Here is a 16749-nt window from a genome sequence, read left to right on the forward strand (position 1 = left end):
ATAAATAGCTGAATATTCAGTAAAGTCTCCTTGTAGATAAGTGGTAAATCAGCAATCACTATCCTTCTAATAAAACCAAATTATTTAATATAAAAAATACATGAAACTGAATTGTCCCCAGACATTTTGTGCAATACTGTCAGTGACTCATTACTTGTTTGAAAACCACAATCTGTAGTAGATCAACTAAGCAAAGCATTTCAGTAGCGGCTAGAGTTGTAAATGGTCTCAATCAGAGAATCTTCCTCCTCTTTCACATCCAGGATGTCCATCAGATTTCTTGCAGGTCTGAATGTGGCTGCACCGTTTGTTTCAGTATCCCAAAATGCATCCTTTGATGAAACAACTCTGCTAAAGGTCGGATAGGGGTTCAAGTTCAGACTAGACTACCATTAGGCCAAGGAGGAAAACATAGAACTGGCATTACTTTTTAATGTCAGCTTTTTTTTTCTTCACCCATTTACAAATGTTTTTGTGAAGGTTCAGTATAGTAGTATAACACGCTATGCAGTGTTTTAACTGTTTAAAGGCTTTCTTGCAGCACAGGTGGTTCATAGGGTTTCAACACCAGATGATAACGACTACAGAGAAAAGTAGTCATCAAATATGAGCTGGACAGGTTGGGCTGGAGGCCAATAATAAAGGCAACTGCGCCGAGGTAAGAAAAGCAGGCAGACGTCTGGTAACTATGCTGTGAGATGTTTGGGGTGAGGGATTAAGAGTTTGCACAGTTGTAGACATGAAAGAGAATAGCCTTGAGACTGTGGGAGTTTTTTTTCGTTGTATAGCTTGAAGAATATTAAATTCCTGGATGTAGAGTGATGATTAGAGGGGGGAGGCTTTCGGTTGCTAGGGGTCGGGCTGGGTTCAGAAACACTGAAGTACATTAAAACCGCATTGTAAATATTGTTTATGCTTTTTCATAAAGGTCTAGCCCTTGCGAATGTGAATGGACCTAAAACTCAGTAGAATTTGGTAAATTTAAGTTTGTCGAGGACCTTTAGTGTAGTTTAAATAAAAGTTGCCATTCCCAGTCTGTTTCCTTCAAGCTACTTGTTCGAAGTAATGGGAATAATACCCAAATACTCTAAAGTTACATTAGTTTCCACACTGATGAACCTGAATGTCAAGGAGCATCCAGAACCTGATGCATTTGAGACCATTTCTGATGTAAAAGAAGGTGTGATGTGCAGCTGCATCTGCACTTGTTAACCTGTGTTTCAGACCAGAGGCGTGTTCAGACTGGGTCGTTGCATCGGAGGCTGTGGCTAGACGTATTACATCTCAGAGGACTATTGTGTGTTCATGCCATCTCTCTTTATTCACACATTCCCCGGCTTCTGTGATGCCATTTTATCCCCTAAGCTGTTTATGCTCCGACACCCAGAGCCAGAGATCAGAGATGGTTGAGACTGAGAGGGATCAAAACGTCCTTGTTGTTCTCTGGCTCTTTGACATAAATAGAGCTCTATGGATATTTGTGGCTAACTGGAAACTGTCAACACCCGCTCCCTTTATGCTCACTCGTAGTTAGCTGACAGACTTTGCATCACTGTTATTCTGATGTGCTTTAATGCCTCCACAGGGAAATGTTGTGATGTACAACTTTTGCTTTGAAAAAAAGAAAGAAAAAAACACTCTTTGTCATTGAACTATTTTTGCAAAACAAAAAATATCTTGTGAAATTGTTGTAAAATCGTTGTAATTGACTGCATAACGGAGCCATCATGATTTCAAGGGTTCAGGACACAAATGGAAGAGATGATGGAGGCAGAAGCGATCAAAGTCCTTTAACTATAAAGGAAAGTGCTGCATCTATCAGGGAAACGAGGAAAGACAAAGCACTCAGAGCGGGGTGAGGAGACACTGGTGTGGACAATCAGGAGAAATGGGGACAAGGGCCATCAAACCAGAACTTAACACACAAAGAAAGACTTTCAAACTAAAACAGGAAGTAAAGTCTAAAGACACGAGAACTAAGAAAAAATATAAGAAAGACAGAAATCCAAAACCATAACAGGAGCTTTGTCCTGCTGCAATGTTTACTCCTCCTACATAGATTTTCAATTGGACAGAAACCCAGACTATTCACTTGTCATTGAATTAATGTCTGAAACGTTAATGCTCCTTGCCCGTCATGTTGGGACCATGTTTCCTCTCAATCAGCCAGACACCTCATTAGGATCTGCACATACTCGTAGACTAATTTGAAGGGTTATACTCATGCAGCTACATGTTTTAGAAAGATACATTACCAGATGATGACGCTTTTCTCCCTTACAATTGAGTTATTCAATAATTTGCTCAACTTATCCTGAAAGAAGAAGTTTTGCCATTAATTATAGGTATTTTTTTATTTTCTTTTGGGTACATTACATGAACCAAAAATCTTTAGCTATCTAATCATTTTTTTGTTATAGTTGGGATTTTTTGGTACAAAATAAAACAGATGAATAAACATCTGCCAGCTCTTTTTTTTTTTTGCCAAGAGCAACACGTCACATCTAATCCAGTTATCCAAAAAACATTTACATTCTTAAAAATCCCTGAAAGAGCATGACACATTGCTGCAGCTTTACAGACAACACCCTGCTGTGTTAAGTTACAGTTATAAATAAAAGCTGAACTTTTTTTTTTAATGAGGTTTAATTCAAATCTCAGGGAAGAAAGAGATGATGAACAGCAAAGAAGAGCAGCTGAACTTGTTTAACCTTTTCTTGACATGAACATTGAAATTCCTGCGTGTTAGGCTGAAATTAACTAATATTGGGCTGACAGAGGTTGTGTCATATTCTAACAACGCCACGTGCTTAGTTCATTGTTATATTTTTGGTTTTATCTCATGTTAGGACTCTGAGATATGACTTTAAAAAAAATAAACAAGCACATTTGGAAACTATTTGTCTTAAAAATCTGTTTAGGCCAAAAGTGAGAGAAAGTTGGATGATTAACATCAGAAGTGAGAAAAAAAAACCCCTCAGTCTAAATTGATTCCCAGCTGTATCTATAGTGCATTTATCTTAATTGCAATTAACTTGTCCTCCTCCTCTTTTCTTTTCTTTTGCGCTCCCCAAGGACTGAGAACACAGATACAGAGAAGAGGAGGGTGAGATAGAAAGGATCTAAAATTAAACAGCGTCAGTGGAAGACAAAGCCATAGACAAAGAGAGAGAGATTCAAAAGTGCATCAGCTCTGGTTGCTGAAATAACTGTGAGGTGTGAACATGTGCGTCTGTATGTGTGAACAGGCATCTGTTTGTGGATGTTCATCTGCTGGAGTGCGTATATCTGTCCGCAGGACAGCCACTAAGCCTATTAAAATGCTATGCAGTTATGAAACATGATGATCTCACAAGCCAGGTGGTAACAGACACACTTCCTGTAAGTAAGCCCTCTGGCACATGGTTCAAATGAGCTGCATCACCAGTTACAGCAGAACAGAGGAACATAATCGTGCTGTCTGCGCGTGTGGTAGTGTGTGTAATGCGTTTGTGTCTGAGGACATGTTAAATATGAGAGTCTGTGGTTTTACAACCAACTTGCCTCAGTGATTTCCTAACAGCCTGTTATTTTAACCAACACCGTCTGAATGTAAATTAGCCTCTTGCAATTGTACACTCTCAGAAAAACACACAAATACAGTGAATTACCTGTGAGGCAACATAGGCTACAGTAATCCCAGTCTGACCGTGCAAATGAGCAAATCCTCTAATTTACCAGCAGCCAACGGAGTGTGATGCTCAGACCTGTATATGAGTTATAATCAATGTGCAGCACCGTGTCACAGTTTTCCCAGTTTGGAGAACTGGGCCGGGGATTCTGAAGGGGAGCTAAGCTAATGGCTAACAGCTAAACTAACAGCTATGATGAATTATCCCTTTTTGATCAACTTGAACCAGGAACTACTAGTTTACTACCTAAATCCTTCCACTTTTTTTAATTATATATGGTTCACAAAATGTTTCAGTATGACTGGAAGGTATTTTGTCATGTCATCAAATTTGTTTTGTCAATTAATGACCATAGTGCAAGCAGAACATCTCATCCAAGGACCATGGCTGCTTGATTATGATATTCATTCATTAATTCATTCATTGTGTCCGTCCCCCCCCCCCCCCCCCCCCCGATGTAACACACTGTTGCATCTGGTCCCAGTGGGTTCAAGGACCAGAACAGCATCAGGTCCCCAAGGTTCTGGACCAGCAGCCTCTTTGCAGTTGGGTCATGAAAAATGAACTGTACTAAGCCTTTGTTTACAAGGCAGGCAAAAAGGGAGCTAAATCCAATTTTTCTTCCTTTCTTTGCCCATGTCTGATTTATTTTTTTATTTATTTGACTGTCTGAGCAGCTCAAGTGACACGAAATCCAATATTTTTACATCAGACTTGGGTCACTTTCATATGTGGTCCTAAATCAGATACGTATCCAATAATTTCCTCCACGGCTTCAGTCTGAACTGTAAGGTCACATTTCATCCGCCTTTGATGTCATTGTTATGCAGTTAATGTCACAGTTCTGCCTTGACGGGATATTTTTGGAAATCTGCCTCGGTGAAGCCCGTCATGTCTCGGTCCACCACTCCTGGCTTTATCCCTCACACACACACACATTTATGGACGGATATTGAAGCCATCGTTCCGCACCTGTCCAATGTTTAAAATCTTGCTCTGCTTTTCCTCATGCTTGTTCTCATTATAATTGGTTTATGAATGTGTCGGTTTCCACCGCACAAAAACTTCATCTGCATCCACGTATACATTCGGACTCACGTACTGCACTTGTCACTACAGCGCATGTGAGCCACTTCAAAGCACAACCCTACTCACAATAAAGCCTGCTATAAGACACAAATACTAAAGTGAAGAACCCTGAAAAATTAATAAATAAAAGAATCTTGGTAAAAAAAAAAAACAGGCCTGAGCACTGACACCTGCAGTTCGAGTGAAGCCCAAGTTATGTGCCGACTCTGAACCACCACCGGAACCGCTTTGGTAGAAATGGCCAAAATGACGACCTTAGGAGCCCATTTCACCATCTAAACACAACTGAAACCGAATTAATTTCAGAGGTGTGATTGAAAACACTATTTTGTTGATTTTTTACGCTGCATCAGACATTTACACAGATTGGGTCTCCGTAACACGGCCTGTTGTGGGACATAGAACCTTCTGCAACACAGACTCTAAATGCAGCAACATATCACTTCCGAGTACAAAAATTACATGTACAAGTATTCTTTATGTGCACTTTAACAAAACATATTAGATTTGAGTTGATTTAGAAGCTGTTAGCCGAGCTCAGCTGTCAGCTATTAGCTTCCCATCAGAATTCCTCCCCAATTTCACAAACAGAGCATCACGACTGCTGTCACGGCTTTCTGGAAAAAAACTAAAACGTATTGTGAGACTAGTACTGGTAAATTAAAAGTACACTTTCTGGAATTAAAACCAAAAACAGACACACTGTAGTTTTAAGGCAGGCTGGGGCAGCAGACTTTGGGAGGGGGGGGTAGACTTAACAAGCTCATCCACAGTGCCAGCCACCTTGTGGGAGAGGAGCTGGACTCTGACAGCAGTGTTGGACAGAAGGATGTTGTCCCGAATAAGATCCATACAAATGTGGGTCATTTTGGTCATTTTAGTTTGTGGCTCTTGTTATATTTAATCTTTAATCTTTGTAGTTTGTACACTGGAGCACTGGAGCACTGTAGTGCAAGAATTTCCTGCAACAGATGGATAAAATAATGATCAATTAAATTCAAAAAATAAATATTAAAGTGAGTGTTAATGCAGAGATATTGATTGGTGCAGCGTTATTGTGATTGTTCTGTGGTCTCCTCAGTTGAGAGGTACCTCAACTGGATCCAGTCAGGAAGCAGATAAGCAATCTCTAGCTTTACTGCACTTCCCTCGTCAGGAGATGTGAGCCGGTTATGCTATCTCAGTGACGTCGGCTGACTCAAACACAAGTTACTCAATCATCTACTGATGTATAAGCCTGATGTCTTCTGATTACCTACTAAGCTCCATCATGAATCCATGAAGACCAGTTTTTTTTCCTCCATTCTTCCACAGTCCACCCAGACGGACACACCGACTAAAAAGCCTGACGGACAAATCCTCTGCCTTTTCCCGACAGGCTGTCAAATGGATTCCTACGTCCGGTCAATACTACTCCAGTTTTTTTCCTTTTCTGCCCTTTCCCACATCCGTCTTCTTTCTCGTCAGAGACTTCCCATCATCCTGACCTATCCTTTCCTACTGACTAACAGGGAGCCTGCAGTTTCAGAGGGATGCTCATCAGCTGAGCACTGATGGATGAGAGTGAGAGTGTGCCTTCTAGTGGCTCTGAACCCAACGCTCAGGCCGGTTTACCTTCAATGATCAAACTTCGTGCTGCATTCCATGATCAATAGCTCCCCATACTGTGGGGCATGAGTGAGGGTCCATAAATCTGTACACTACTAATCACTACTCTCTCTCCCCCTTGCCAATTAGCAAGGGACCCAAACCTTTTGGACTGGACCTTTGTCCCACCACAGGAGACACATACACACATAGAAGGACCACCTGAAAACCTCAGTGCTGCACGGCAACCATATCCCATAGCAACCAGTGTTATTAATTTAATGATTTATTTTTTGTGGGCTGAGGAGAACTAGGGGAAGGGGGGAAGAGGGCGGGGGCGGAGTGACAGCTATTTGGGGAACAAAAGTGCGGAAAGGAACAGAAATAGAGAAGGAGAGGATGTGCAGAGGCAGCTGAATACAAACACACATGTTTCTTTGACTGTGCTGAGATCAGATGAGGGCGAGGAGACGGAGACAGACACTGACAACATTGTGGGTGAGAGGAGGCCTCTTTCCTCGCTGTTCACAAGGTCAAGCGGGTAAGGAGGGAAGATGGATGAGACGAGGGCAGAACAGTCCCTCAGTTCATCATCTGCTATCACGGCCAGCAGCTACGCTCTTAATATCGGCTATCAAACTACCGAAGGGTTAAAAAGTTAGGGGGAGGAAGCTTACTTTATAATCACAATGAAAAAGGAAGAAATGTCAGAGTTCACGGCCTGTGCACCCCATCATGCTAACGCTGCCATCCTTTCTTTCACTCGTCACCATGATTTACAATACTCTCATAACTGGGACTGAAATTAAAAGAATGATCAGATGATTGCTTTAATTCGCACCCCCGAGACCTGTTAGGGGTAAAACCTGGGATATAACGCCTTGATTCATGATTTGGACATTAAAAGTGTAGATGGACCCTAAATAGGATATGTCGTTTATATATTACCCAATAAGAATGTTGTTTCTAATTCTTAGATTATTATATTACTTTTATATACATCATAGATTGTCACTAACAGTACCAAAATAAAGAATTTACCTAGAACCTCTAGAAAAGTATATACAGGACTGTCTCAGAAAATTAGAATATTGTGATAAAGTTCTTTATTTTCTGTAATGCAATTAAAAAAACAAAAATGTCATACATTCTGGACTCATTACAAATCAACTGAAATATTGCAAGCCTTTTATTATTTTAATATTGCTGATTATGGCTTACAGTTTAAGATTAAGATTCCCAGAATATTCAAATTTTTTGAGATAGGATATTTGAGTTTTCTTAAGCTGTAAGCATGATCAGCAATATTAAAATAATAAAAGACTTGAAATATTTCAGTTGATTTGTAATGAATCCAGAATGTATGACATTTTTGAATTACAGAAAATAAAGGACTTTATCACAATATTCTAATTTTCTGAGACAATCCTGTACATGTTACCAAACTTTAAATCAGTATTTTACTGACACGCCTCATAAACAGTCTTCATCTATACACACACACACACACACACACACACACACACACACACACACACACACACACACACACACACACTGATGGGCGGTGCTGCTGCTAGTGAAGTTATTTCTCTGCAGGATGCTGTCCAGGAGATGATAGACAGGCTTTGTTTCCTGTCTAACAGCGCCCCCGCTGGGCAGAGGGGGTACCACCCACAGAAACAGCAGCTGCCTGTGTTTCTCTGCTGCATCTGCCTGCGTCATTATCCAGGTCACTTTCACTAACCTCTCACCTCTGACCTTCAGTCCAGACAGGAAGAGGGGTTTTTTTTCCTTCTTTTCTTTATTCTTAATCCAATTTCCTGTCACCAACACGAATGTTTTGTGAATATACAACACATCCTGCCTTTGTGTTTACATCATGGTGAGTCAGATTGAACGTGATAACTGTCAGTACAAGGCGCTCATGCATAATGCATGTTTGTGTGTGTAAAGCAACAACGATACACTAGGCCCAAAGCCGAAAATCAGTGTGGTTGTTGAAGCTTTTCAACGTCTGTCCTGCCACTCTGGATGTCTGACTGACGACGTTCTGTCTGTCCTCGCTGAGTGAATTCCTGGAGAGAAAACAACCGAAAGAAACTGCTGATTCATGCTGATATAAAAGCTAGTATTGAAAATACAGCTACACTACATTTTTCACCAAATATCCATACAAGACGGGTTAACGTTCTTAATTTTCAAATACTTCTTGCAGAAGATCCTAAGCTTGCTCTCTGTAAATATACTGTAGATACGTAAATTAATTGTCTGTCTGCTAGTCCATCTGTCAGTCTATCTGCGTGTCTGTGTGACACCAACCATCTGTCTGCCTCCCCTCAAATCTCTCCTCAGATTGTCACTTGTGCAGGATTTTCTGGGCCACAAGGATGCAGTCTATTCGCCTACATAACAGCAGTCGTGCTCACAGCAACATCTGGTGACACAGAACATTTCTACAGAGGAAGTGGAGAAAATATCCCCGAGGCGGAGTTCTGTCCATTTAAAGTAAAAGTCCAGGGACTTGAGGAGAAATTGCACTCGGTGTCGGTCATCACTGCGGTCTGCTTTGCTGTGCTTTTGGGAGTTTTGGTTTTTGTGGAGAGGCGAGACAGGACGACCTTCACTGGGTGGTCGTGTCGTATCGACCGGCGCTAAAAGCCCAGGCTGAGCACGCAGAGGGCGCGGGCAGGGAAATAGGTTCAAAGATTCCCGTAGACATGCATTGTGGTGGCGTTGCAGCACACACGGCTCCTGTGGGGGTCAATACACTTACCGACACCAGAAAAACTGGGCCGGAAGGTCTGATAGCTGGTTCTCTTTTTTTGGGTAAACATTCAAAGCCGTTATATATTCAAGGACAGTGCTTTTCTTGTCCAAACGCATCTCCGGTGCAGCTTTGTGAAGGACTGCAGGAGCTGTGTGAGAAAGGCGATTAAAAAGTAGTGTTTGCAGAAGGTTGAGGGATGAAAGAACACCGAGATGGAAAAAAAGACTGTCAATGATGGAAAGATGAAAAGGAGAGTAAAGAATCAGTGGGCTAAAGTAAGGAAATTTAAGGAGGACAATTATTGTGGAAGTTTAAGAGAAAAGAGAAACAGATATGCTCTTATATTTCAGTTTTGTGAAACCTCAGAGAGTGACCTAAAAACACTCCGGAGCCTCTGATTTGAGAACGTTGGCCGTAATCTGGGGGGGAAAAAAAAAACGGAAGTGGACGGAAACTGTGAAGATACAGAATAAACAGAGCCGAGGTGAAGCGTCTCTGGCAGAGATGCAGCGCCGGAGAAAGGAGCCGAGGACAAAGACAAGTGGACTGGTGTTTAGGCCGGTTGCTAGAAAACAGGCGCTCAACAATGGCCACTTTGACACAGACGTGAGGAGGGAAGAGCAAAGGAAGCGTCGGGAGTTGGAACATTTCATAGCCACTTTTTCTCCGGGACAGCAGGTCTACATCAACACTCTCTCGTTCCAACAGCCCCCCCGCCCCCCCCCCGATCAAACACAGCTCCACCGGCATCGTGCCCCTGGTGAAGCGTGGCTTCACAAAGGAGGAATTCTTTCAGAAGTGAGGAGTGCATGAGTGTGCTGCCCCCCCACCCCTCACTGCAGATTACAGACATGCACCACAGATGGCTAGCGCGTCTCGCCTTTTCACCGCCGCCACCACCGAGAATAATGGTCAGTTTTAGGCCCTCCTCCTCCACCGGGGCCCCCTTTCTCTTTTGTCAGCACGTGTGTCCGTCAAATGGAAGCGTGTGTCTGGGACAATGGCAGCCAGACAAAGAGCCCGCCTATCCCCCCACCAGGATGCTGAATGGGGGGGGGGGGCACGTGGGCCTTGTCATCGAGGGAAACAATGGTGCAGAGAAAGAGGGAGCGAGGGAGTGGCACCCCGCCGCCGCTCGCTCGGGAGGTGCAGCTTGGGTGGCCCGGGGGTCAGATTCAGGCTCCAGGGATTTCACTTATTTTAGGGCAGAATAATAAACTAATCAATAAGTGCACTAAACATTTTAATAGGTTAATCCAGCAGCTGTTTGGCTGAGCTTTTATTGAGCATTCATTCATCATAAATCTGTCAGATTATTAGTGACAGCTTCTTATTTTGGTTGGAAAATGAATACAGGAAGTTTCGGGTTTCAGGCCATTAGCCGCGTGCTCTAACGAGCCGCGTGCTCTAACGAGACGGCGGGACACCAGGCCCGGCCTTGCCGCGGGGGCCTGCTGGGGTTCGTGCACGTCGTAGTAAATAAGGGGAGTTGCTTAATGCCAGGAATTAGCACACAAATACTTAAAATACGCCACAAAATATGCACTTGCAGTGCAATAATACCCCCCCACACCCAAACTTCCAGGAAGCCACTGACTCCGTTCATTTCATAAGAGCATAATAAAGTCTGTGTGCGGTTGGTTTTCCATTAGAGTTGCATCCGTCTGCAGCTTTGTGCGGTTGTGCAGCAGAAGCTCCTCAGTCCAGTACGATGCCTTCAAGGAACGACGGCAGCGACGGTCTCACCTGCCGAGGACTCCACTCCAAACAAACCAGAGCTAAAGTGCTTCAAACTAGGAATGGGTGATATTTTACCGTTCACGATAAACCGTCAAAAAAATTCCCCACGGTAAGAATTTGTCATCTCACGGTAAAAATGATAAATTCCCGTTGATGAAGTTTTTGTGTAAAACTGATTTATGGTTCTGTTTTAAATCCACGCAGAACGTACAGGAAGGAAGGAAGGAAGGAAGGAAGGAAGGAAGGAAGGAAGGAAGGAAGGAAGGAAGGAAGGAAGGAAGGAAGGAAGGAAGGAAGGAAGGAAAGAAGGAAGGAAGGGAGAAAAGAGGAAGAAAGGAAGGGAGGAAGGAAGGAAGGAAATGAACCTGAAAGAAAGAAAGAAAGAAAGAAAGAAAGAAAGAAAGAAAGAAAGAAAGAAAGAAAGAAAGAAATGAGCCTGAAAGAAAGAAAGAAAGAAAGAAAGAAAGAAAGAAAGAAAGAAAGAAAGAAAGAAAGAAAGAAAGAAAGAAAGAAAGAAAGAAAGAAAGAAAGAAAGAAAGAAAGAAATATTCCCGTTGATGACACTTTTTGTATTGGTATTTTTTTTATCGTTATTGGGATAAATGCCAGAAATTATCGTGATACATTTTTTTGTCCATACCGCCCATCCCTACTACAAACTATTCCCGGGAGGCTCTGTGCCGGATCAAAACGCGTCTCAGTTTGCTTTATATCTTCTTCTTTTTTTCTTTTAGCAAGATTTTAGGATTTTAATTAAAGTAAAGTAAGATTTAAATGCTTCATCACTTTACTGCTACTTTTTTATCAGCTGAAAAACGTGTCGTCACTCCGAAGTGATGAATCACGCTTAAAGGAAATACATTTCCAACAATAAAGAGAGGATAAACGGAGAGATTGATGTTAAGAATGTCTGAACTGGTAATGATGAGTGTGCGGCGTGTAAGCTGCGTTTGGTGCTTAAGCGCCCGGCCTCAGCTGCTGGATTTACCCCCCCCAGGCCTCCAGTTGCCCTAACAAGGACCCAACAGACACGTCGCCATTCCTGGGGCACCTTTGATGCGACTTATTGGATTAAAGTCCTGAACAGCGGGGGGTTGGGGGGGGGTCTGTAGGTGCTCGTGTGCATGTGTGTGCGCTGGAGAGCATCCGCACACCATAGTTTTGTTTTGAGGGGTTCAGGGTGCACGCTGGAAGGGGAGGGGGGGTATGCTGCTCCTAACAGCTGGGCTGAGTCTGCAGGTGGGGGGGGGGGGGGCATGCACATACACCCTGGCTGCTGACAGGCCCTTTTGAGGCAGCAGCTGGTTAAAGTGGGGGGATCTCACCAGCTGTGCCTTCGTGGCCTCTCCTCACAATTCTCCACCTCCTCCTCATCCACTCCCCTCCCCCCACAACATGGACTCCTCACCAAAATGCAGGCAGGGCTCCACACACACACACACACACACACACACACACACACACGTGCGACCATCTGTCGGTAACGGCATGGAGACAGTTATGGTAAACAAAAGTCCCGGTGATCCGAGACCAGGCGTCTCCAGCGAGGTCCTCTGACGGTTGAAATCGCCAGAGGTGGACAGAGTACTCGACCCCAGTACTTGAGTAAGAGTACAAATACTACTGGTCAAAATTTACTCCGTTACAAGTAAAAGTAGCTCAGTCAAAATATTACTCGAGTAAGAGTAGAAAAGTACTTGCTTTTAAAGGTACTTAAGTATCCAAAAGTAAATGCTTTTAAATTTACTTTAAGTAAAAGTAAGAGTAAGAGTAAATTTCTTATTTTCCACATCAGTAAATTACTATATTTTTTCTAAATTAATTGTTGCAGCTCTGTCTTGACAAACGCAGGCTACTTTGGCGGTATCGTTCTGAGGAGGCTTGACGTATTTCCGCTTTATGTACATCCCAGTGGAGAGCGTGCACTGTGATAGATCTCCTCCTTTGACAAAAACAGCTTGTGTCCAATAGGATTTTAGGGAAGAAGAAAAAAGAGCAGACCTGAAAGTAACGAGTACTTTTCAGCCTTCCTAGAAATGTACTCGAGTAAAAGTAAAAATATTTGTCTTGGAAATGTATTCAAGTAAGAGTAATAAGTACCAAAGAAATCTAATACTCAAGTAAAGTACAAATCCTCTGGATATGTACTTAAGTACAGTACTCAAGTAAATTTACTCCGTTACTGTCCACCACTGGAAATCGCGTAACGCCACAAACCCTCGCGTGGCAACACGGAGGAACAAATCTGACCCCGCTGAGTGGGGGACACACATGGTATCTTTTAGATACATGGAAACAGAATTAAAAGACTAGGTAGTAAATACTAAACTATGTTGTCATGTGGGAATCACTGAAGTCAGTTGAAGTCAGATGGAGTCAGATTGAGTCGACTTCTCTATGCTGCAGAAAATACTCTTAAATGTGACATTTAGTGGAAGATTCATGTTGTTTTGACATACTCTGTCTTCACTGGAGCCTTTTGAAAAAGTGGCTGACTCATGCAGCTCACCGCCTCCCCGTATCTTAGCAGCCTCCCCCGTTATGATCTGCATCTGGTCTGACAGCAGATCAGGTCCAATCAGCCCCGAGTTACACGAAAACGGAGAAGTGGCTCCGACTGATGCAGATAGCATCACTTCACAGGGCTTCACCATGAGCTCCGTGGAAAACAAGCGCATCCAGCAGCTGATTTCTGCTCCGCTCTTGTTTTTCACTCTTTTGTGCCCGAGCTGGTGGGGTGACGCTGCCTCATCTAAAATAAATAACCAGAAGAGAGGGCTGAAATCAAACAGTGACTGCTTAGGAGAGTAAAAGGGATTCAGGCGTGGGGACTGGTGGAGTCGTAGAGTCACTTTAGAGCTGCAGAGAACCTCTCCCGACTCTTTATTTCATGCTTTCTTTTTGAAAATAGCCCACAATGTACTCAGTCTCCCACTCTGTGAAGAAAATCTGGCAGGGAAACCTACATGTGCAGGTCTGCATCCTCATCAACACAAGTAAACAATATACCAGAGGGCAAATGAAACATGATCCATGCCCGGCAGAGCAGAAGGTAAACACAGAGGAGTCAGCCATCTAGAAAAGCTCCCCCTGTTTTTCCTTTTATTCAAGTCCCATAATATAATCCACACTTGATCTTCAAGAGCCTGACGCGGCTGGTTTCTTGATGACTGTAACTACTAAAACGTAACCTCAGGTTTATCATAAATAACCGTGGCTGCTGGGTGACCTTTGAGCAGAGAGCAAACACCCCCAGAGCTGTCGTCACTAGGGGTGGGTATTGGGAAGGACCTCACGATACGATACGCATCACGATACTTGAGCCACGATACGATACACATTGCGATATCCCGATTATGCGATATCCCGATTATTATATTCTACATATTTCACCGAAAAATTTAAAAATGCATTACACATCTTAAAATCCAAGTTGTATATATGTACATCAGATGATAGTGATGGATCTTAAAATCCGAGTTGCACGTTCATCAGATTATAGTGACAATTCATGGGACAAACTGAGTCAAAACAATGTTTTATTATAACTATACAAGCTAAAGTTACAACATATTTGTATATGTTTTTAATATTATTTACATCATATGAAATTAACATTAAATTTAGTATGAGGTTGCTTTAATTATGTGGCAAATGATAATAAACACAAGAAAGATGGTACTAAAACCAAGGACAGGCACAGTGATCAGTCAGTATAGATATAAATCCATAAATAAATAAACCTCTGTCCATTATTTTTCATTTTTTTAAGGACAGGCAATTGTGTTATAAAAAAAAAAAATTATAAAATGAAATAAAACGTGAAATAAAACCTGAGCTCAGTGCAGGGCCCTCCCAGGGTTAGTAGAGAGTGGCAATGCCCAGGACTGTCACTTAGGTAGGAACACTGGGTGATATAATGGGAAAAAAATCGGGGATAAAAAAAAAAAATCGATATTCAAATTTTGAATATAGATATTGAATCGGCTGGAAAAGTATCGCGATATATTGCCATATCGATATTTTTGCCCACCCCTAGTCGTCATGTTTCTGATTGACATGACGTGACGCAGTAGCATCTTCTTCCAGCTGAGCCCCGCCCACTCCAGATCACCTCGAGGAGCGGAGAAGTCCCTGAAGTGATGCATCTATACAACCAACTGTTCAAATTTGGCAAGAACATGTGTTTATGTGGGGCAAATCCTGCTATTTGTGAGACGAGTGAAAGCGTTTCGGGGCTTTTAGAGCTCTCAGGGAATCTCCTCCATGCAGCCCCTGGACGTACAGTAGACGTGTCTGTGATGTTCGCATCACTTGTACAAACACACTCTTGTGTTTTAACCACTCCAAGCGTCCACACAAAGGTGGTGCACCGAGTGCTACTGGCCTTTGCCGGTATATGTCTGTGTGCAGTTTTGGTCATTAAAATCCATTTCATGTGGCATCTCTATTTAAAGTCAGGAGATTCCTGGTGGGCTAAAGGGGCTAAAGCCTCCCCTCTTGTCTCCTCTCCTCAAAGGGTTAACAGTGTGAATATTAAATAGGGACAGATTGTATTAGATAACGCAGACCTACATAGAGCCACGGACATTTCACATACATGGTTGAGTACGAGTCACTAAGGAACAGATGACAATGAAGTGTGTGTTTGGAGATAAAGTCACACATGCATTTTGTCACATGTGTAGCAATAATAATATATTTGTCTTAATTCTGCAATGTTGTGATGTGCTTTGTTTCATGATACATGTTTTTTTTTTTTTCCCAGTAACGAGAAGTGTTGAAAGAAGATGTTGAAAGCTGGATGTGAAGGAATTGAAGACTGTGCTTTTTCTTGTCCTTATTTTCATAACAATCTATATTTCTGCTCCATATCTGATCAAACACACGAGCATGTTACACACATGGGAGCCTGAAGCCCACACAGCACACTGGGGGGCCCGAATAAATCTCTCCAAACTTTACTTTGTAAGGTTGGAGCCTCAGGCGAACGCCTGGATTTCTGTTTTTTTGCCTCTTTTTTGGCATGGATTTTGTAAAGAAACCCCAGTGTGAAAGAAAGGAGCGCTGAGAGCTGAGGCATGCAGCGTAATGGGGATGTGAGTGAGTGTGCATGATACATTATGAGGATGGCTTCTGCAAGGCCTTCACCAGACCTCCCAACATCTTCATCCACAACAAGCACCCGCGCGTGTCACGTAAGCAGCTACATGATCAGAAAGGTAACATGAGGACCGGCAGCGGGACACAGTGTGTTGAGTAGTCGTGACGGTGCAGCAGGAATCCAAGGCAGCATGCGTAAGCAGCTGCTCCCGGGCCCGGAGATCTGTCCATCACAACGAGTCCCCAAGGGAGCGGGATGGGCGAGGAACAGAAACCAGCATATCAGGTGGTTCTTCATCTCCATCAGCCGGAGAAGCAATTCAAGATGAATCTGTATGAAAAGAGCTGCGGAGCCGAATCACCATCTCAGGGAGTTCAGCGGGACAGAGCCGCGCCTAAGTACGAGAGCACCAAGTGCAGAGGTGTCAAAGGTATTCACATTCATTACTCAGGTAGAAGGATAGATACTAGAGTTTAAAAATACTCCTGTAGAAGTTGAAGTATCGACTCAAGTTTTTTACTCAAGTAACAAAGTACTGGTTTCAAAACTACTTAAAGTATAAAAGTAAAAGTAATGTAAGGGGGAAAAAAGCCATTAAGGACAAAAGCCATTGAAAATGAATGCATCTTAGTATAATGCAAATATATTAAAGAACCATATATGTGTACTATTGAGCATTAACATGTGTTTCAGAGAGCAGGAGATATGATGACTAGTTGCCTATAAGTATTGTAATGGTGCAAAAAGTCAAACTTCAGAGGCATGTTATCATTTATCCTAACCTTTAT

The 16749-nt window shown here is 42.7% G+C and overlaps 1 protein-coding gene across 1 annotated transcript in view; it reads right to left on the bottom strand.

Annotated features, from left to right (window-relative positions):
• numbl (NUMB like endocytic adaptor protein) overlaps window positions 1-16749 on the bottom strand; it is an 81226-nt gene that overhangs the window by 43171 nt on the left and 21306 nt on the right. The window lies entirely within an intron of this gene.

Source organism: Cololabis saira, chromosome 4 (assembly GCF_033807715.1).
Source record: "Cololabis saira isolate AMF1-May2022 chromosome 4, fColSai1.1, whole genome shotgun sequence".
Classification (NCBI taxonomy): domain Eukaryota; kingdom Metazoa; phylum Chordata; class Actinopteri; order Beloniformes; family Belonidae; genus Cololabis; species Cololabis saira.